A 21,051-nucleotide genomic window follows, 5' to 3' on the forward strand; every position below is an offset into this window, starting at 1 on the left:
GACGAAGTGGACCGGTCATAGGGTCCTTCTTGACGATATGGCAGTAAGTGTTAAAAGACTCGATAGTGTTGTGTTATCAGAGAAAACGCTCCGTCCATCAGTTTACCGCAACAGGGGGGAAAAGAAAATATTTTCTTTCTCTGTTCGCGCTAGTGCACCATGGGACATATGCTACAGATAAAAGTACTGACTCATTTCTTCGGAGAACGCCTAATGCCTGGAGACCAGGTTCTTGTTTTTATTGCGAGGCACCTGAGGAAGATTGTAACGTACTGTTAAGGAAAAGGTTTAGATTATGGTTCATTCTTCTGTGAAATAGCGAAATCATTCTTTTAGAGTTTTTCCATCGCTCGCATCGAATAGTTAAGACAGCCATAAAAAACCAAAGGTGAACGTTTTTGAGGATAGCAAGAACGTTAGCCGAAAAAAAAATCGGAGGACGCTTAAGCTTCGCCTTTAAGAGTGGAACGCGACAGCGTGTTGCAGCACTGCCAGGGAGTCCACGGAACGCCATCGCTCGTTCGGCGCTACGCCATGCCCGTTGGAGAAATCGCTCTGCTACGTACGGTGAAACGAACGCACGGAGAGGCAAACCACGTAGAAGCGCTGCCAGGCGCCTTGCCGACACGCGCGGGAATCAAGTTGCAGTCGTAGTTCGTCGGCATATAGTTCTCGAAAAACCCGATGCCACGAACGCCAGCACAGCTTCAGCGCCTAACGCACGGGCAGCAAGCCGCAAGCTTCGTGGTGAACGCACCTTGGATGTGAGCTGCGCTGTTCGGCGCTCACCGCATGATTCCTGGGTCCCCGCACGGCCCCACTGCGCCCGAACGAGACGAGCGGTAGGCGCTAAAGGAGGCGCTGCCGTCGCGCGCTATCTGTTGGGGCAGTGGCGTACATTGCGAGGAGGAGGAGGAGGGATTTTTGCTCACGGCCAACGCCGCCGACGCCGACGACACCGGCTTTTGTGCGACACGGAGCCCTAACGCTTTCGCGTTAAAATGCAAGCCTGCCGAGGGGAGATATGTGAATTTATTCTTCGTTATAGGGAAATCTTGCAATATATAGTGTTTTTTCTGCTGCTTTGTAAGTAATTTTCTTTAAGCGATTTATTAATCAAAGTACTATAATATCCCACTGATAAGCACAACATATAGAAAAAAAAACATTCCCCTATGCACCTTGGTTTCGGTGGCTGTTGGCTCCCTTCATAAGTTTATCAAACGGGCCCCTCATTTCCTTTAACTTATCTGCTAATAGCTTAACGAGGGTCTCGGTTCTGGCAGTCTTGATGCCATAGGTGCCCTCGCCGTTAGATGACGTTCCACGTCACGCTCGCGGTATTACAGGACGTGCTACGTCCGCGTCCGCCGCTATGGTCGAGGGTGGCGCTGGTGAACACTCTCAAGGTTCGCTTACACCCAATGAACATAAATACCCAAGAGAGCAGCACATTGGACAGCCGTCGCCGTAGCTCAGTTGGTAAGAGCACCGGACGCGATATTCGGAGGTCGTGGGTTCGGATCCCACCGGCGGCATAGTTGTTTTTTCGGCTGCTTTGTAAGTAATTTTCTTTAAGCGGTTTATTAATCTAAGTACTATAATATCCCACTGATAAGCACAACACATAAAAAAAGCATTCCCCTATGCACCTTGGTTTCGGTGACTGTTGGCTCCCTTCGTAAGTTTGTCAAACGGGCGGGCCCCTCATTTCCTTTAACTGGTTTGGTTTGGTTCATGAGGGTTTAACGTCCCAAGGCGTCTCAGGCTATGGGGACAGCGAAGTAAGGGGTCCGGAAATTTCGACCACCTCGGGTTCTTTAACATGCACCGACAGCGCACAGTACACGGGCCACCGTGGCCTGGATGGCACCCGCGTCTTTCGGGTCAGCAGCTGAGCGCCAGTGGTTATGGCACTCAGCTGGTGACCCGAACCACTTGTTCCTACTCATCTGGAATGGCGTAGCTTTGCAATGTCGACTTGCAAACAAAACATACTCAGGAATTGTTCAAAAGCGCATTTTGTTCGAAGGCAAGTTGTTTACAAACGCCATTTTTCGCATATCGTAAGATTGCACCATAGCAATCAATATTTCCCCAGTTCCGTGCTCGGCACGCTTCTAATTTTCTGCTTTTTATTGTCAAAAACGCACCATACTGGTTTTCTATGTCTTCGATTGTGTCGCTCACTGTCTCCTGGTGACGTATTGGCCTTTCCCGCAAGAATAAAAACGCTAGCCACACCATTTGAAGTCTGAAATGTAATCTCATGGAAGTGTTCATTTTTACATGTTCTATGTTTTCTCTCGCTGATGGTGTCGTGTCGCGTGCGATATAGACAATCTGGTGGAAACACCGCGCTGTGTGTGTGTGTGTGTGTGTGTGTGTGTGTGTGTGTGTGTGTGTGTGTGTGTGTGTGTGTGTGTGTGTGTGTGTGTGTGTGTGTGTGTGTGTGTGTGTGTGTGTGTGTGTGTGTGTGTGTGTGTGTGTGTGTGTGTGTCTGTGTGTCTGTCTGTCTGTCTGTCTGTCTGTCTGTCTGTCTGTCTGTCTGTCTGTCTGTCTGTCTGTCTGTCTGTCTGTCTGTCTGTCAGTCAGTCAGTCAGTCAGTCAGTCAGTCAGTCAGTCAGTCAGTCAGTCAGTCAGTCAGTCATTACCGCTATCCTTTATCCCTATCCCTCCACCTCTTTATTTTCCCCTCATTATCAACTCGCTGTCCCTTTCTTTCCGCTGGCCCCAACTCAGGTGATTCTAGTCACGATCGCAGATGCCGGGCCTCGCACTCGAACTGACCTGTTCACGGTTGCAATTCAAAATTACAAATTTTTGGTGGTCTCCCTGTTGTTGACTCCTTGAAGTGCTAAAATGTTGGTCAGAGGACTCAAGGCCCTGCTGTTGCTTAAATGCGAGCATCTTGTGGGGGCACAAAGTGCGCATGCAACATTTTGGACGTTACAACCCTCAGATGCCGGGATACAAGCAAGGACAACACATGTATAGCTCCCACACGCGGTCTTTATTCAAAAGCGACAAACCGACATGTTCTTGTGCAAGAACCAAAGGTTGTCCAAAGATCCTGGCTTGAAACAGGTTTTCTGCCCCTGAAATATGTAATCAGGGGCACTGAAGCTTCTCTCACTACTTGCACTTGAAGCTAGTATATGTAGGAAACTTTCTCGACAACAACAAAAAGGTGCAGAAACTTCTTGGTATGAACCATCTACCACGGTATCAAGATGTCAATATTTTGGCAGGCGCCAGCAACATGAATTAAGACAGCTGCCTGGCTCGCCTTCATCACCTTCAGTTTCCGCGTTGTCGTGTGAGGCTTGGAATTAATTCACGAGCCTGTGCTTTCGTCGCTTTCGCGCAAGAGGACTGGTTATCATAGTTTTTGTCTTTGGGAATAAGTTCGGCCACCTCTAGCGTCATTTTCCTCACAATGTCGTCGACAGTCTGCGCTTTGGTGCGCTTCACTAAACGCGCGAAGCTATAGCAGAAAAGCGCCACAGAAATGTTGCAGTGGTGCGCAGTGAAGTTGCATATTTGTTTCGAAAAATTATATCCTCTCCTCTGCAATGTGGTGCCCGTCAATGGGCTTATTGGACTCACCATAAGGTGTTTTCTCAGCTTTGCGTAGTAGAGAACAAGTTGCAGCGTTGGCTACTTGTCTGGCATATATACTCGAACTAATACAGCCACTGGCCTCCTTGAACGATTGAAAGTTCACGCCATATTTCAGGGCTACTTTACTGATGCCTTCCATCTCTGAATTGCCTCTGGAGCCAAGAAGTCTTTCAACAACTTCGAATAGCGTCAAGGCTGACTTTATCGTAGTAAGTTCATAGTTCCACCTCGTGCTCACATCTTGGCTCAAGCCACGCATCTTGCCTTGCTAGTCGACTCTGTTATAGAGAAGTCACAGCGAGCTTCACTTTCTGCAAGTGTTCATGCAAATCGGGTAGGTATCTGGGAGCAAGCAAGCATGTGTCAGGGTGAGCGCGCCGGAGGACAGTCGGGTCGGGTCCGGTCACGGGTCGGACTCGTGGAATTACCCTGAAGCCCGAGCCCGTACAGTTGCTTTAAGTGTAACACATGTAAATGCAACAACTGAGGGTGTCCGACGTCGCCCGCGTTCTTCCCACTCTAACAGCTATGTTGCATTATCTTTTTTCTTGCAAGCCATCACGGGTTTAGAGGTTGGCGGCCAGAATAAGTTCGCGTCCTGGATGGCGAGGCATAGGATCCAGGGAACGCTTTGCTCCTGCCTTTCTCAAGCCAATATAAGTATGAAATACTATTAACGGGAGCAAGATCAGGCCGTTTGTTACAGCTGGCATGATAAGCGAAAAGAAGACGAAGTGGTGCGTTAAGGTTTGTGAACAAAAAAAAATAGGTCGTCGTGAAGGAGCTGCGGGTTGATACCCGATTTGGCAATAACCATGAAAAAAAAAAGAAAACAATTCGCAAGAAAAAAATCTGTGGAGGTGCGGGGTATCGATCCCCGTACCTCTCGCATGCTAAGCGAGCGCTCTACCATCTGAGCTACACCCCCGAACGGTTCTACAGGGCCTACAAGCTGGTAGTGCTGCCCGAGATCCGGTTTAGTATCTCGCTAGCATCGTTACCAGTACGGTTAGCAGTGTGTCGCCTGCTACACGACTCGTAGCTCCGCCGCCGTGCGTTAAGTGACGCTGACAGCTTTACCCTTGTGAGTTGTGCCGGCCCATTCCACAGACTACGTTTTCGGCTGACAGCGAAACTCGCATAAAATTTGCCGCCTCCCGCAGTCGCCGCTCCTTCCATTTCGTCATGTGCCTGCTCTACTGTGCCGGACCTGAGAAGGAAATAGGAGAAACGCGTGTTCAGTTGCGTCATCAGTCATGCAATTTATAACCCACACGCAGCGTAAACAAGTCAAGACATATATGGGCATACAACTCTTTCACAGCTTGCTTGATCTTGCCACCGAAATCATCCGATGCGGAAATCAACTGCTCGCGCACCGCACGTGGAATGCACTTGCGCTAAGCCGCAATGTTTGTTCTTACACGAACGGGTTGTGACAAGGATTTGGCGCAACATTCGAAATCTGCTCTGAAGCCTACGTTTCGAGAAGCCCATGCGCTCTGCGAAGTTAGGCGTAGAAAGTGTATCATTTGTAGAATAGACCGCTGCCATGTTGGAATGGCTTCTTCACCAGCTTTTGTGTTTTCGCGTCTTTGCGCAAGATACACTCGCGCGCGCTAGTTATCTCTGCTTTTTGCATGCGCCGTAGTGCGCTGCCGCTCGCCGGATAAGCACATCAGAGTAGGGCGCGAAAAGACTGCTGAATACCGGCTTTTTGTGACGCCGCAAAATTTTGCCGTTAATGGCAGACTTCACAACACGCGCAAATAAGCACGGAACCTTCGCAGGACTCTTTTCATTCAGCAAAATTACAATAAAGGAAAGCAAACATAATTCCTGACAATCCAAAAGCGTCTATTTGAGTTAAATCTCTCACGGAATATATTTTTGAGCAGGAAATTTCATCGAAGAAGGATGCATTGATATAATTAATAAGCACTCTTCAAGCGAGCAGGGGGTGGCGATCGAGATTAACGTGGACTGATTAGATTGGAAAGTTTGCGGGGATTAGGGTACCGCAGTTGGCACAGGCCAAGGGAGGCCTTTGTCATGGACTTGCACTGGCACATTGAGGCTGCTGACGATGATTATCTATTCCAATCATGAAAAATATCTCGGTTCCCGAACTATAAAAAATAAATGAAGGGACAGGCAGGTAGTAGAATATTTTTGTAGTAGTGCACTGTCTTTCACACGTCAGATGAGTTGCAAATAACAGCCACTCCAACGACTGAAGTGTCTGAGCATCTGGAGCCGATGGTCGAGACACGTGGTCTGAAGTACGCTGATGCAGACCAAATCTGACAGCTCTGTATATTTTGGACTGCGAAGAATGTAGCCACTTGAGTTGCCTCTTCCATTTGTTTATGAGTTGCTCTTTCACACCTTCAAAAGGGGAAAACTCGGAAAACTCGCTGACATGCATGTATTTTCATGAACTGCATTTGTGTGATATGTGCAACAAAATGGGTCACCACGTGGATTTCGGCCACGCTGAATAATTCATATCTGAGTTTCTCCTCCCAATAATTTTCGGTTTCAATAGCGAGTGATATGCGATTGTGACGTCAAAGGTGCGTTTGAGATCACACGAGGCGCACAAAAACTGCCATGAAGTTCAGCTTTCTTGGACACCAATTTTAATTGTGAGGCAACTGTGGAATGTTGTAACATACTGTTATGAACTCATTGATGGGAGTGGTCTAATATCTTCGACTGAGTATCAAAACCTTGCTTTTAAAGTTCGTCCTTCCCTCGCACCCAGTAGTTGGCTACCGTAGAAAACCAAAGGAGTGTGTTTTTGACAATAAAAAGCAGAAGCCTGCAAGCGTACCGAGTAGGGATCTGCGGATATATATTGACTGTTAAGGTGCAGTCTCACGATGTGCGAAAAAATATCGTTCAGAAACAACTCGCGGTTGAAAATATGCGCTTGCCCAGAATTTTTGGGTATGATAATCACGCTTCGGTCGTTAATATAACATTAATGCAAATAAACTGAAAAGCCGCAGTTATCAAATTTTTAATTAAACCGGGACGTCTCAAAAGTAAGTATTCGTAATGGCAATGAGCGCTTCAACGCGGTCACCACTATCGTGTAGAATATATATATAACATTTACCTACATTCAGTCAGACGCATGAGCAATGCTGGCAAGAACACAGGCGCTAAGTGTAAAGCCGTTTGAGATAGATGAGAGAGAGAGAGAGAAGTTGTTGCCAGGAAGAAAGAGAAGGAAAGTGCACAGGCCTGCCCACTGGCCCAAGCCGAGCCACAATCGCTACCACGTGCAGATAGTAGGAGAGTTGAAATATGGGATAGAAAGACAGGATAGTAAACAAAACCAGTTGTTGGGCGAGTTGGTGCTGACGATAGGTGAAGATAGGTGAAGCGAGACAGAAGGAAAATAAAAGAAAGATTGCCGTAGTACCGTATCTGCACCAAGTCTCGCATAACTTGAAAAGAATTGGGAGGCATGCTGGCGTTCAAGTGGTCTTCTCGGCGCCTAAGCGACTGTCTAGCATGGTCAAAAAAGTAAATTCAGTAGGAAGGGAACCACGCAGCTGCTTGATAAGGCACGCGAAACAATTCGTGCCTTGCCGGGAAGGGGTCATCTACTCTCTACCTCTGTCATGTGGCAAATGTTACATCGGCCAAACTGGCCGATGTGTTAACGAAAGATTAAAGGAGCACCAATATAATGTCTCTCGTGTCGCTATCACAGGCCACGTAGCAAAACATTGCAGAAACTGCGAAGACAACGAAGATGACGATGACGAGGAAGACAACGACGACTCAAAAACTTGTTTTCCCCTTTACAAGGAATGCTCTGTATTAGGTAAGAACCGCGACTCGCTAACTAGGGAAATAATGGAAGCCCACCTGATAGCTAGGACTTCAGATCAGTGTATCAGCACTCCCTCTGTAGCCTTGTCGGATAAGGAAACCCGCTACCTTGATTGTGAATGAAAACTCGTGCCTGCTGTAGGGGTGATATTTTGCACTGATGACTCTTGTATGTTGACACGTGCCTGATGAACTGGCGATGTTTTGATATCACGCAAGTCAAGCGTGCTTGTATTTTTTCCCGGCCACCAGGCCAGTATTTATACTGGCTGGCAGCCAATAAACGTTTTAGTTGTGAGTCAGCGCTGTGTGTTGTGTCTCCTCTTCTTTGTCCCGTCTGTCGCGCTGTTATGGATCATAGGATAGTAAAGACGCGCTAAAGACAAGGCCGATCCCGGAGGCAGTGCAATACCGGGCCAACCGGTGGCGAGAGTGAAGCAACCTTCAAACTCTCCGCCACATTTCCAAAAATAAGTCCAATTGGACCCGTAGCAGATACTCTACAGGGTCCGGACAATCGCCAATCGCCAGCTTTTGAGATAGATGCGCAAACTCGTCCCAGTTATTAAACTATAGTGTCCCCCCTTCCCTAAACGACGCGGCATTATTCTGAGCTGATAAAGCTTCCGCCATTCACATTTTCCTGTCTGCATCTTTTTCCGTTTTTATTGTTAATTTTGTACCTAGCGGGAAAACTGCCCGGCATTTGCAAGGACCTCCAAGCTTGGCCTCGCGCCCAAACTCGCCACAAAGGAAGACGTACCTCGAATGCGTTTACAGGACCGCAGGGCATGCTTATGCAACCGAACTTGGCCGTTTGAAGATCAGACAGACGTCAGCGTGACCATAATTTCATGAAAAGGCGCAGGAGTCAAACAGGAGGAGGAGATTAAATTTCGCCTCCGGGGAATGACACGCGTTAAGACAATCAAATAATATGGGACGTTTAAGCGCCCGATAAAAATGCCTGTTTCCTTTATAATCGACAACTTGACATCCATTCAATGCACTGTGTACGCATGGACACGTGCACTCGGACAGCCTCTGTTCGATTTGAAAACGGCTGTGAGTGAAAGCCGTTAGCACATAGCATGTGAACTTTATGCGGCACTTTATATTAGCAAGACTGGCAGTTTGTGGGCAAGTGAACGGCTCACATGAGCCACGTTTACATGAATGCGACAGAAGTCGACTCCAGTCCCCTTTTTGAGGGGGAGTGCAAAAATATGGAGGAAGGAAATCAAGGACGGGTCAAGCCTTTCCTTCTCAAAGCCTGCTCTTTCCTTCAAAATGGGCACTGGAGTCGACTTCTGTCGCATTCATGTAAACGTGGCTATAATATAATCGGGCTAGGCTCAAGCCAGGTTCCTAAATCTTGTTTGAGGCTACAGTCGGCGGCAAACCTGCAAGCTAACGCCAAGCAAACTTAGGTCCCTAGTGTATATAATAATTATAATTATAATTGGTTTTTTTGGGGAAAGGAAATGGCGCAGTATCTGTCTCATATATCTTTGGACACCTGAACCGCGCCGTAAGGGATGGGATAAAGGAGGGAGTGAAAGAAAAAAGGAAGAATAGGTGCCGTAGTGGAGGGCTCCGGCATAATTTCGACCTCCTGGGGATCTTTAACGTGCACTGACATCGCACAGCACACGGGTGCCTTAGCGTTTTTCCTCCATAAAAACGCAGCCGCCGCGGTCGGGTTCGAACCCGGGAACTCCGGATCAGTAGTCGAGCGCCCTAACCACTGAGCCACCGCTGCGGGGCTGGGAAAAAGGAAAATTTGAATTTTTTAGGAAAGGAAATGACGCAGTAACTGTCTCACATATCTCGGTGGACACCCGAACCGCACCGTAAGGAAGGTGGGGGTGAAAGAACAAAGGAAGAAAGAGGTGCCGTAGTGGAGGGCTCCGGAATAGTTTCGACCACCTGGGTATCTTTAAAGTGCACTGACGTCGCACAGCACACGGGCGGCTTTTTGGGTTTCGCCTTGGTCGAAACGCGGCCCCATGGCCGGGTTCGAAACGAGGGCCCTGATCGGTAAATGTGTCGCAGACTAGTCACACTGCAGGCCGTACCACAACTACAACTATAATAAACGTTTGTTTTACGCTTCGTTCTTTCTTGCGTCCCGTCTTCCCGCGCTGTTTAACAATGAATCATTACCAATTCGCCCAAATCGCAGTTTTAATTAACACAAGCAATAAGATAAATTAGTAGTAGTAGTAGTAGTAGTAGTAGTAGTAGTAGTAGTAGTAGTAGTAGTAGTAGTAGTAGTAGTAGTAGTAGTAGTAGTGGTGGTGGTTTATTAAAACAATAATAGAAAGGAAGTAAAAGATTTTTGCTAGCCCAGGCATCTGCCATCGATACTCAAGCACCTGAGCTGGAGCAGCGGAAATAAAGGATAGCGGACAGAATGGAGAAATGAAATGAAACAGGTGAGGGGACAGGAAGAGAGGATTTACATTTATTTACAACTGTTTACACAATAACAAATGTGCACAGGTTGCACGCGTGATTAGTTCATGATGGAGCAATTGAGATAAATTATATAATGCGTGTTCCTGGTTTTTCAACCGTGTTCCATGCTTATGGCATCACTACGCACAATTCAGGGTAAATAGGGACAATAAAAAAAAATTGGTGTCTCTATCTCTTCAACAATGAATCCAAGAAATGAATTGTAAAACGCAGCGTAGCGTTACAGACACATCTCCAGCTCGACCCATCTATTCAAACGGTTTATACAGGCCGCCATCATACCCAGCAATTCTGGACAAAATCATTTTTGAGCGGAAAACCGTTTATGAACGGACTTTTTTCATATAATTTAAGATGTCAGTATCAATATCAATATATCCGCAGATCACCCGACGGCAGTCTTGTATTTTTTTTTTCTATTAACGCTTTTGCTATCGTCAAAAGCGTTCCCCATTGGTTTTCTATGGCAGTCTTAACTGTGCGATGCAATCGATGGAAACACTTTAGAAGAAAGATTTTGTTATATATCAGAATAATGGGCCATTACGTACCTTCAATATTTCCATAACAGTGTCTTACAATTTTCCAGTTTTCAAAATTTTTGCCCGAGAAAGCTGGAAATGATGGTAATTGACTAATGCGCGCTGCTCTTTTTAACGGCACCTTTCACTTCCCACCCTACCTGGCGTTTATGAACAGTTTCTGGTGGGGAGGAACTTTGAAAGTATAGGGGCACATTTCTGGTATATTACGTCACTTATTACTTTTTCCGACTCTGCACAACGTTGTAGTTGACAGTCCTGCCATTTTACCGCGCGCTAGCTAACGTATCCTAGCCAATAATGAAAGAATATCCATCATTAAGCTGTTTAATTCTTCCCACGTGCGAGATGAGCGCGCACAGGGCTCGTCGTGAGGGCACAAAAAGGATTTGAAGATAGGGGCACGTAGAATACGTTCCAATTAAGCATGCAGCAGACATGAGCTATAGCTTTGTGCATGCGTGGAAAATCGAAAGGAAGTGTTTGTTTTGAAAAAGCAGCAATGAAGTTTTGAAGTAGAGTGACAAATATTTAAACCATTGTTCAAGGAGCTTTTATCGCGAGGACGAGAACGACGACAGCCAAGAATGGACAAAGACTGAATTGACGTTATATTCCTGCCTGGGCGTACAGCAAACAATCCTTAACCCAATTAACGATAACGATCCCACTCTAGTTAACGATTACGCCGCTTACGATGCGGACAGACGATTATCTTGGAGCGAATAATTCATGGCCAAGGTAGCGACCATTATTAGAATAGTGTTATAAGAATGTTATGTAAGCTGCAGAAACGTTATATGTTTCAACTGGAACGGTGGATTTTTAAAACTGACATAAAACGTTATATGTTATACAGAACATATTAGCTTAACATTGAAAGTAATCGTTATTGCCATGCTGCCTTTTAAGCGTGATTATAATGTTGAAACTTTAAAATAATGTTACATGTTGCTTTACAAATATTACGTTTCAATAAACATCGTTTTATTATATAGTCTTCTAAACGTTTTTAATCATAACTATAAAGCAGCATCACAAATATTTTTCAAGTAGCATTGGCTCCGAGAACTTTTCCCACTGTATATTAAAAATGTTTTTCAACTAGCAGTATATTTTGCAACTAAATCCGTTCACTTTGTGTGCTTGCCATTGATAGCGTTGATTAAGTTTTTGTGTACCTTCACAACCGGCGGTTACAGTGCATGTTCTAGAAGGCATTGCGGCGGGTCTAGTTCACTTTACTGCGGGCTTGCATGTTCGTACAGGGTTGCTTTGCAATTTCTGAGAAGGCTGCATTTATGTTGTTTACAAGGGTAATAAACATTGTTCCACCGTTTACCTGAAACATAAAAAAAATTAGAGAGAAAAAAGGACATTAAGAAAAGCCAATTTATTTTTGACCAAAACACAATAGTAGCATATACTGGTGTAACATTTTGATGCTAAATGGGGAATGGTGTTTTTCTTCCGTTCAGTTATTTAAAAAAAAAAGTGCGCTAAACATCAGCGCAAGCTCTCAAACATCCTGTGTGTCGTCTTCCCTGCCCTCTTCAACCGAATGTGTTGGCGAAGTTTGTTCGCTTCAACACTCCTGCGCAAGACCTGGCGAGGCCGCGTGACCAGATGTGCCGCTGGGGCCAGCGGCACGTACCCTACGCGCGGTTGTGGTGGCCACCATAGCGCGGTGACACGACGCGCCCGGCGAGACTGTCCGCGGGCCCTCACATTTCTTGCTGCAGACGGCTGGCAGAATGAAATGGTGAAAAACGCGAGAGGCAACGCTACGCACTGCTTCCCACATGGAGAGTTCGGATGAAGATTGCAGGCCGGCTGCTGTGACGCCTTGATGCGTGACGCCACTGGCCTCTCCCCTTCAACATCACGTTCTATCGCTTTCTCACAACACATCCTCTCCCCTTTCACTTCTTGCTCCCATCCCTCACGTGGTCTTTTTAGGCAAATCTCCCGTGTCGCCCGGCTAGCTCAGTCGGTAGAGCATGAGACTCTTAATCTCAGGGTCGTGGGTTCGAGCCCCACGTTGGGCGCTTTACTTATTTATTTTGGATGGAGATTGTGTAGCTGCTAGCTACGTTATTCGAGACCATCGATAAATGAATGCGCTGGTGGCACATACTTTTTTGCCCACAACTGTGGAAACAAAAATCCCGGCATTTATCTCTTCAATGGTCACAATTTACCCATCCCAGCCTACGTTGCCTGGGACCTTCAGCTAGCTCTCGCTCTTTTTTTTTCTTCAAACCTCCTGTAATTCCTTAAATGTCTCTACGGTTTTTTAAAGGTCCGTTTACAGATGGAATCCGTCCTGCCACTTCTATGGGACGCGGCCCGGAGGCCGCGCCGGAGCTCAACGAAACGCTTCCAAGATGTTCCGTTTCATTTTATTTATTCCGGTCGTGCGCACTTTTCAAATGGTGGATTTTCGATAATTCAAACTATCTTAATTTGAACGGCTGGTGTGTTTTGGTCCCAACAGCATATCGTGGATAAAAACTTCCCTCTTCATTTGGGCTCCGCATAATTCGAATTAACATTTCGTCCCCTTCTAGAGCGAATTATCAAGAATCGGCTTTTTTATTCTTTCGAAATGCGACGAATCCAATTCTCGTTGGGTCCTTCTCATGCAACTTCGAGTTTCACCGTACTTCAGAACCGTGGATCCCCTACGTTCGAAATGCGACGAATCCAATTCTCGTTAGGTCCTTCTCAAGCAACTTCGAGTTTCACCCTTGTTCAGAACCGCCCCCTACGTTCGAAAAATGAAATTCTAATCTGCTTTACTGCTACTGCCCACACTCGGTGGGAAATCTGAGCGGCCGCGGAAACAGCGGAAGGGCATATTCATATCGGCGAGCAGCGGAAGTCGCGCCATCAAACTTCGTCGATTGCTTACACTTCTGAAGCGCTAGGACAGCAGGAAGGGACCGCAACGAATCGTCCGCCACGCGAGATCTGCAACACGCAGGTGTTGATGCACCTAAAATCATGGTAAAAGTGTAGACTCCGAGCCCATTCCGAAAATGTCGCCACGCGCATGCATCTTTGCGGTTGGTTTCTTTAGACAGACGCTGCCACCATCGCTTCAGGCCTCTTGAGGCGACCAGTGCATTGCCGCTGAAAGCCAAGTGTGGCTCTCAAAGGCGGTATTGAATAAATCCGGCAGCCATTTGCGTACTTTGTGTTTATTCGGAGCTGAAACGAGCCTTCATCGTGGTAATAACAATTTAATTACACCACTCTCCTGAACCGGCTATTTGGGCTTCACCTGTGACTACAAGGTGGCTTATGATAGTCTGCGTTTTTAGATAAACAATTTTACATCGGAACTTTTCTGGATTCTCCAGAATCGGAAGAAAATTGCAGCCAACCGCAGCATAATTTTCGTCACGGCGAGCGACGCAGCTGGTTCGAGAGGCTGCGTCATCTAGCGTACTGCAAGGCAACCAATGTGAGTTCGGAGCTGTGCTTCGCAGCTCCCCAGATGGCGCAGCCTCTCAAAACGGCTTGAAGCATAGAGCTACTACTACGCTTGAAGCAGTACCACCTAGTTATCTATCTAGGTGATAACTAGGTGGTATTGCTTGAAGTCGCTGGAACTTTAAAAAAGCTTTGCCGGTCCCCGTTTCCTACCCATGGGTGATGCTGGGTGGATTCAAAAAGTTTGCTGTGGTGTGTACAAGGGATGACAGCGCTGCTTCTTAGCTAGTAGGAAGGTAAATGATGTGGGCATTCTATAGTGTTTCTAGTACAGCATAAGAAACTATATATGTTCATACCTGTTGTTCCTCTTTAGAAATCGCAGACTATTCAGCGGGTCATAAGCTGCCAACATTTAGATTATTGCATGTGCTTTTCTTCTAGGATAGACTAAATAAGTTCTTGCGCTCTCCGCACGTACGGCACACTGTCTCAACGCATACTGCAAGGCAATGGTCTGAAGCGAGCAGCTGCACATACTGTGGTGTTTTGGTAAGTAGTGGACAAGAGAAAAGAGCAAGTGGCTACTACCCTCGTGATAAATGGATATTGTAAAAAGTGCTCAAAATCATGGCGCCTAGGTGCATCTGAACCCGAAAGTTGTGGGTGCGTCCAAGGTGCATGCAGACAGAGCGCGTGACCAGTTTCCCCATATACGACCTAGATTCAGTGCACTGGCTGCCTCAACGCTACAACCACTAGAGACAGAGGACAGTCTTGATCGGAAGGAAGATGATGGGCAGCTACCTGTGCAGTGCGACACTATATGTACCAAAATGACAAGTTTTGGCATGTCTGTGAAATGTATCATAAAATACTGGTAACGTTTCTGTGTAAGATGGCATGTCATTTACTTTTAACTTTTGCCAACCCCACACTTATTTATATGTGCCTTTTTGCTACATCAAAAATTTGTAATTAATGCAGTGATAACTTCACTAATTACATTGATTTTATAACGGTCACTGTTCTCCACTGCATGCAGCATAGTGAAAACTTCAAGCAGGGCTTCAATGTATTTTTAATTATGTTTCGCGGAACTCTACGAGCTAAAAGCCATTCTCGTGACCTTCTCTTGCTTTGTTGGCCTTGTAGATACCTGCAGGTCACCAGGAGTGTATCCCTCTATTTTCATGACATATCCCTTTTGTGCTACTGCACATATTCTACTGCAAATACTCAAACACAGTCTACTGCAAATATTTCAAACAAGAGTAAGATGAAAACATTCCTACCATTTCATATTGCATGAAAAAATTCAGATGAGTACACAGGAATGGGAGACTAGTTCAAGGCTATTTTCATTGACTATGTCTTCAAGTCTAACGTTAGTAATGGCTGCATTTGGGCGAGTTGGTTTTCCATTCTGAACGTAAAAGCGCAAAAAACACAAGGACACAGACTAAGGCAGACAACACGAGGCAGACAACAAAGCGCTCGTGTTGTCTGCCTTAGTCTGTGTCCTTGTGTTTTTTGCGCTTTTACGTTCTAACGTTAGTTTGTAGCCTTTAAGAGCTGCCTTTGAGAGTCGACAGCAGTGGAGCCACATTGATCAGCGGCATTTGATGCAACTGCCTAACAAGGAAGCTGGAAGTGCTGTATCATTCAAAAATGGATTGATGGTAACCTCAGTGACCTGCATTTGGAGGCTGCTATGAGCTTAGGCAATGGGAACTTGTCGTCAGTCTGTGGAGTACTTAATCATAGCTTAATTGTGCAAGCATGAAGGCCATTGGGACTCTATAAAAAATGCCTACATGCTCCCTTTGAAAGCTGGCAATGGGAGTGGCCATGTTACTGGTGTTGAATGGTGTTTGGTGGCATTTTTGTGGGATGTTGAATTCCTGGCTGTGGTAATGAAAGAATAATTGGCCTTGATCTGATGACATATCTTCCAGGTTCAAAAACCTTGCTGCACCTGATGGCAATTATGGACTGCCTGTAGCTGCTACATGACATTTTCCAACTGTCTCCTGATGTTCAGGCACTGAGTCATTGCCTGCTGATACAGTTTGCTGCCTAGTCAGGCTTCTCAAAGGATGGAATTCAAGCAAGGTACATAAGCTTTGATGTTTAGTACACTAGACTTGATCACTTCTTCTCAGGGTTCAGCTGGCTGCAGTGCACTTCAATGACAACATCATGAGGGAGCAAGCTGAACTGCTGCTGATGATGAGCATTGCTGGAAATGAAAAGTCTCCAAAGTGACTGAAGTGTATTTTACTATTTCTGTGCCAAAAGAGGAGCCAACATACAATGTGCAAACTATGCATGACCCCAACAAATGCCAATAAAAGTGTTATTACAAAGGTTGCTTTTATAGTATTGTACCCTTAATTGTCACAGAAAGTACTAGATGCTTCCAGTATGCTTCCAGTTCTAGTATGGCTCAATGAAAATGGGTTCTTTATTGTATATTATTGGAAATTTGACATGAATTATGCAAACTTGGGTAGGTATTTTGTGTAATACTGCTGTGTTATGGTCAAACCATACATAGTTTGTTGCTTTCTCTGCATAATGTTGAATTCATGCAGGGTGTGGTGTAATGATGGTGTAAAGGGAGAGCTTCTACAGCAAGGAGCCACAATGTTCGTACATGTGACAATCCGCTGTGTCAGGCATGTGAAGGAGGAACTTATTGCTTGCTAGCACTTCAGGTTCTCAAAGTCATGTCTGCCAGCACTTCCCACCAGCTTTTTGACGATTCACAGCAAGAAGAGGATTAAGTTCAGCTGTCTACAGCAGCAATACAGCAATGCCCTAGAGAGCTGGCAAAGACATGCTGCACGATTAAGGAGCTACAAAATGTACTCCAGAACAAAACAAACCAACCACAAGGGTTTGATTGCAAGTTTATTGTAGATCATGCAGGCACCATGGTGAAAAGGATATTATGAAACAATAAGCCTGCAGTTGGCAGTGAGGTATGTCACTGGTCAATGGCATCTACAGCATGAACAGATGCACATGCTCACCTCAGAACTAGAAAAAGTAATGAAGAGTCAACAGTCAAAACTTTATATACAGGAAACCAGGCAAACTTTTGCTAGTTACGCTTGCTGACATAAGAGGCAGTAAACTTGGACTTAGTGGTAGTCTCCAAGAACTTGTAAATATATATTAAAGAAGTGTGGAAGAACTGAGATGTGAAATGAAGAGTTGGTGCGAAGGATGGTGCAAGCAACACTTGAAAAAAAAATACTACAGGAGCAGAACACAAAAGGGAAACGAGCTGACGCATTAAGCAAGAAGGCATAGCCTTGCTTGGTGGATACGTAAACATAGGGCCTTGTTGGATCTAGTTTGAGTGGAAAGCTATCTTGGCAGGGACGGAAACATACCTGCTTGCCTGTTGCAGAGTAGGGGAAAGTACTATGGCTAGTGCAGCAACTCTACCCACTGGAAAATCGTTACTTCGCCAGAAAGAACCTTTAAAAACACTGACAAACCATGTGAGGTAACAGGAAAAGGGAGAATGGAGAGAGTAGGCAAAGAAAATTTTTGGTGCATGCCTACACAATAGAAGTTCATAGTAGTTTTCATACTTATTTTCAGAAAATTTGAAACGTATATTAAGAAACTTAGACATACTGCAAAAAAGCATTTTGGCAACATGAGGTATCCTGGCTCATGTTGCCAAAATTTGGATGCTAATTAACAAAAAGGCCAGAAATCACACCAAGAATAACGCAGCGAATGATGAAAAGAAAAAGGTTGGAGCCGAGTTGAAAAAGAAGAATTGTACAAGCGTGTACGACGTGTAAAGCGTAAAACTATCAATTGTTGGAGTGGGTAGTAAAAGAAAGACGTGACCGCGAGGGCGGCCGATAGTTGGATGGAGTGACGAGCTGTGGAAATAGTACGAAGTAACGGCCGCGGTTGGCACAAAATGCTAATAAATGGTAACCATAATTACGAGCGGCCGGCGGGAATTGAGCGCCTCTAATATGGTCATATATTTGGCGAAGTGCACATAGAGGCACTTCTTGGCTACAAAAAAAAAAAAAAAAACACTTTTGGAATGCATCAACACCCCCGTCCCTTAATCAAATGAACACGCAGGTTACAGGGTCCAGTACGATGTCCACGCGACGCATCGATCGTCAGTCAAGAAAACAGGATGTCGGAAATGGCAAAGAATGCATTATGCAATATTTAAAGAGCATGCTAGTCTCCGTCATGTCTACCCCGGCATACACCCAGCAAAGATGGGCGTGCAGTCCCGTCTCCGTCGATAGCTCAGTTGGTAGAGCGGTGGACTGTAGAGGTTTCGTACTACGGACATCCATAGGTCGCTGGTTCGAATCCGGCTCGACGGAATGTTTTTTTAAGTGCTCAAATAAATATGAACTGGCAACTGCGAATTGTGCTGAAAAACATATTTTAGCCTTTTCTCTATCCTTCCTTTTGTGGCTCTTTTTTAAAAATGCGACAGGGAGAAGTGTCCTTTATTTTCTCAGCTCTAAGTATATGACGATCAGTGCCGACGCGCCTTCCTGCCGTTGTGTATTGATTTAAAATTTCCAGCCTTAATATATACTTATATCGCACTCTCACTCGGCATTGTTTGTAAGAAAAGAATTGAGGTGCGAGATCCCAGTAGTCCCTCCAAACGTTGGTCCCTCCCATGGAGGATGGTCCCTCAAAATTTGCTCCAAACAGATCTGTAGCGTCGTAGCGCCATCTTCCTTATAAAAATGACAATACGACGCAGAAAAGCCTGCGCCGAGGTCCGACAGGTGGAGACACGATCACCGTCTGGTCCCATCTCGTAGTGCAATGAGTGCAAAGGGAGGTGGTTGTCCACGAGCTGCAGGAGAGCGTTGGCCCCAAGGTTGGCCCTGAAATCATTTGCTTTCCGTACTAGTGCGCTCCTTTGCTTCCGAACTGCTGCCGTTGTTTTGTTCATGCCGAAAACACTGAAGAGCCCTCCCTCTCAAGACGCTATTGTGGCCGCAGGGCAGTGCGCGCACCCGTGAGCGAACCTTGGTGAGCCTCTGTGCATTTCTCGAACAGACGGGCTTGACGTACCGTCTGTTCTCCGCCAGGTAGTTACACGCAGTGACCGAACGCTCCGCGTGCACTACCTAAGAGTATTAACAGCTGGGCGCCCCACCCCAGCTGTTGTGTGCAAAGTGTTGCGCACGTTTTTATTTTTTATATTTTCTTTCTTGACTGCACATGCGCACAACCTGGACAACTTTATTGTTACCCTTGTAAATAGTGTATATATGACCACTCCCTATGTCCTTTCTTGCAGTCCCCTCATCTCTTTCATTTCACTTCTTCATACTGCCTGCTATCCTTTATTTCCGCTGCCCCAGCTCAGGTGCCGCCGCCACAGTGATGGCAGATGCCGGGGCTAGCAAAAATCTTTTAACTTCTAGTATTATTATTATTTTTAAATAAACACTTACTACTACTACTACTACTACTTTCCTCTGGAGTGGGTGCTAAACCCTACTCGATCGCGACAGCCCAAAAACCCCAAGTGATTAATGGAAGACAACAGCACAAGTGTTTCCTTCACTGGAAGTAGCTTTTTCAGAACAAAGAAAAACAAATTGCGTATTTACTTGATTGTGGCTTTATTTTACGATTAATACAAGCGAAAAGTAAGCGCGCCGTTGTGCTGACCACATAAAATGTTTTTTTTTTTAGTTTACAAGAATAACAGTACGTACCTTACAATTTTCAAATCCCCAAAATTTTTGTCGAAAAAAGTAGGGCGTGTTTCCTTCTCCACCTGTGCTCGAATCACTATAGATGCGTCCTTCGATAGAGTCAGCACTTCCATTATAGCTCACTACTAAATCACAGAATATTTAGCGCCACCATGATTGTAAAGTACTCGGCAGTGGTCTTTCCAGCGCGGAGTAGAAAACATGAAAAGTTAAAGTAACGCGAGCGTGACACCCTAAAACCGTTACCTTGCTACAGGATGAGACCAGCACGAAATAGACACCGCCGACCGGCCCAGTTATACGGAACTTCGGAAGCAGCCAGGACCTCCTGCCATTCGGGTCGTAGGATCTGTACAGAGGCGATAATATATATATATATATATATATATATATATATATATATATATATATATATATATATATATATATATATATATATATATATATATATATATATGTATATATATATAAAATCTGGAAAAGGTGTCCGCCGAGATGTGCGAAAGATACTGCGCCATTTCCTTTCCCCAAGAACCAGTTGATTCCAGTTTGTTCCCAGCTAATTAATTGCCGTTGCAGTCAACTGGGAATCAACTGGAATCAACTGTCAAGGACTGCCAGCCAGTCTCTAACCGCGGACGCGCAACTCCCCGTCTTCCAGGCTTACGTGCCAGGAGCAGGGAACAAACGCCTGTTTTGATGGCAATAAAAATTGTTCAATGAATAAAAAAAACTGAAAATTAAGTCACTTAATATAATAAAATAACATTGTAATTTTAACACTACGTAAATAATAATTAAATTTTTTTGAGGGGGGGGGAGGAAGTGGCGCAGTATCTGTCTCATACATCGTTGGACACCTGAACTACGCCGTAAGGGAAGGGATAAAGGAGGGAGTGAAAGAAGAAAGGAAGAGGTGCCGTAGATGAAGGCTCCGGAATAATTTTGACCACCTGGGTATCTTTAACGTGCACTGACACCGCACCGCACACGGGTGCCTCAGCGTTTTGCCTCCATATAAACGCAGCCGCCGCGGTCGGGTTCGAACCCGGGAACCCCGGATCAGTAGCCGAGCGCCCTAACCACTGAGCCACCGCGGCGGGTAACACCTGGTATAAAGCTTCACAAACGAGATGCTCTCTCAGGAAAGGCGTGTAATGCGCACGTGTTAGCTCGAGCTGCCTGGCACCTTCCTTGCCACTGGAAAAATTGAAAATTGGTTTTGAGGGAAGGAAATGACGCAGTAACTGTCTCACATATTTCGGTGACACCCGAACCGCGCCGTAATAAAGGAATAACGGAGAAAGTGAAAGAAGAAAGGAAGTGGTGCCGTAGTGGAAGTCTCCGAAATAATTTCAACCACGTAGGGA

General features: G+C 45.6%; 3 non-coding genes across 3 annotated transcripts; 2 read left to right on the forward strand and 1 right to left on the reverse strand.

The window, feature by feature from the left end:
• Nucleotides 1-4,479: 4,479 nt before the first annotated feature.
• Nucleotides 4,480-4,552, reverse strand: TRNAA-AGC (transfer RNA alanine (anticodon AGC)). The gene has a single exon. It is a non-coding gene; the product is annotated as a tRNA-Ala (tRNA).
• Nucleotides 4,553-12,471: 7,919 nt separating this feature from the next.
• TRNAK-CUU (transfer RNA lysine (anticodon CUU)) lies at nt 12,472-12,544 on the forward strand. Its single transcript has one exon. It is a non-coding gene; the product is annotated as a tRNA-Lys (tRNA).
• Nucleotides 12,545-18,225: 5,681 nt separating this feature from the next.
• Nucleotides 18,226-18,316, forward strand: TRNAY-GUA (transfer RNA tyrosine (anticodon GUA)). Its single transcript is given in 2 exon segments — nt 18,226-18,262; nt 18,281-18,316. It is a non-coding gene; the product is annotated as a tRNA-Tyr (tRNA).
• Nucleotides 18,317-21,051: the final 2,735 nt, after the last annotated feature.

The sequence above is a fragment of the Amblyomma americanum genome, chromosome 2 (genome assembly GCF_052857255.1).
Source record: "Amblyomma americanum isolate KBUSLIRL-KWMA chromosome 2, ASM5285725v1, whole genome shotgun sequence".
Taxonomy (NCBI): Eukaryota; Metazoa; Arthropoda; class Arachnida; order Ixodida; family Ixodidae; genus Amblyomma; species Amblyomma americanum.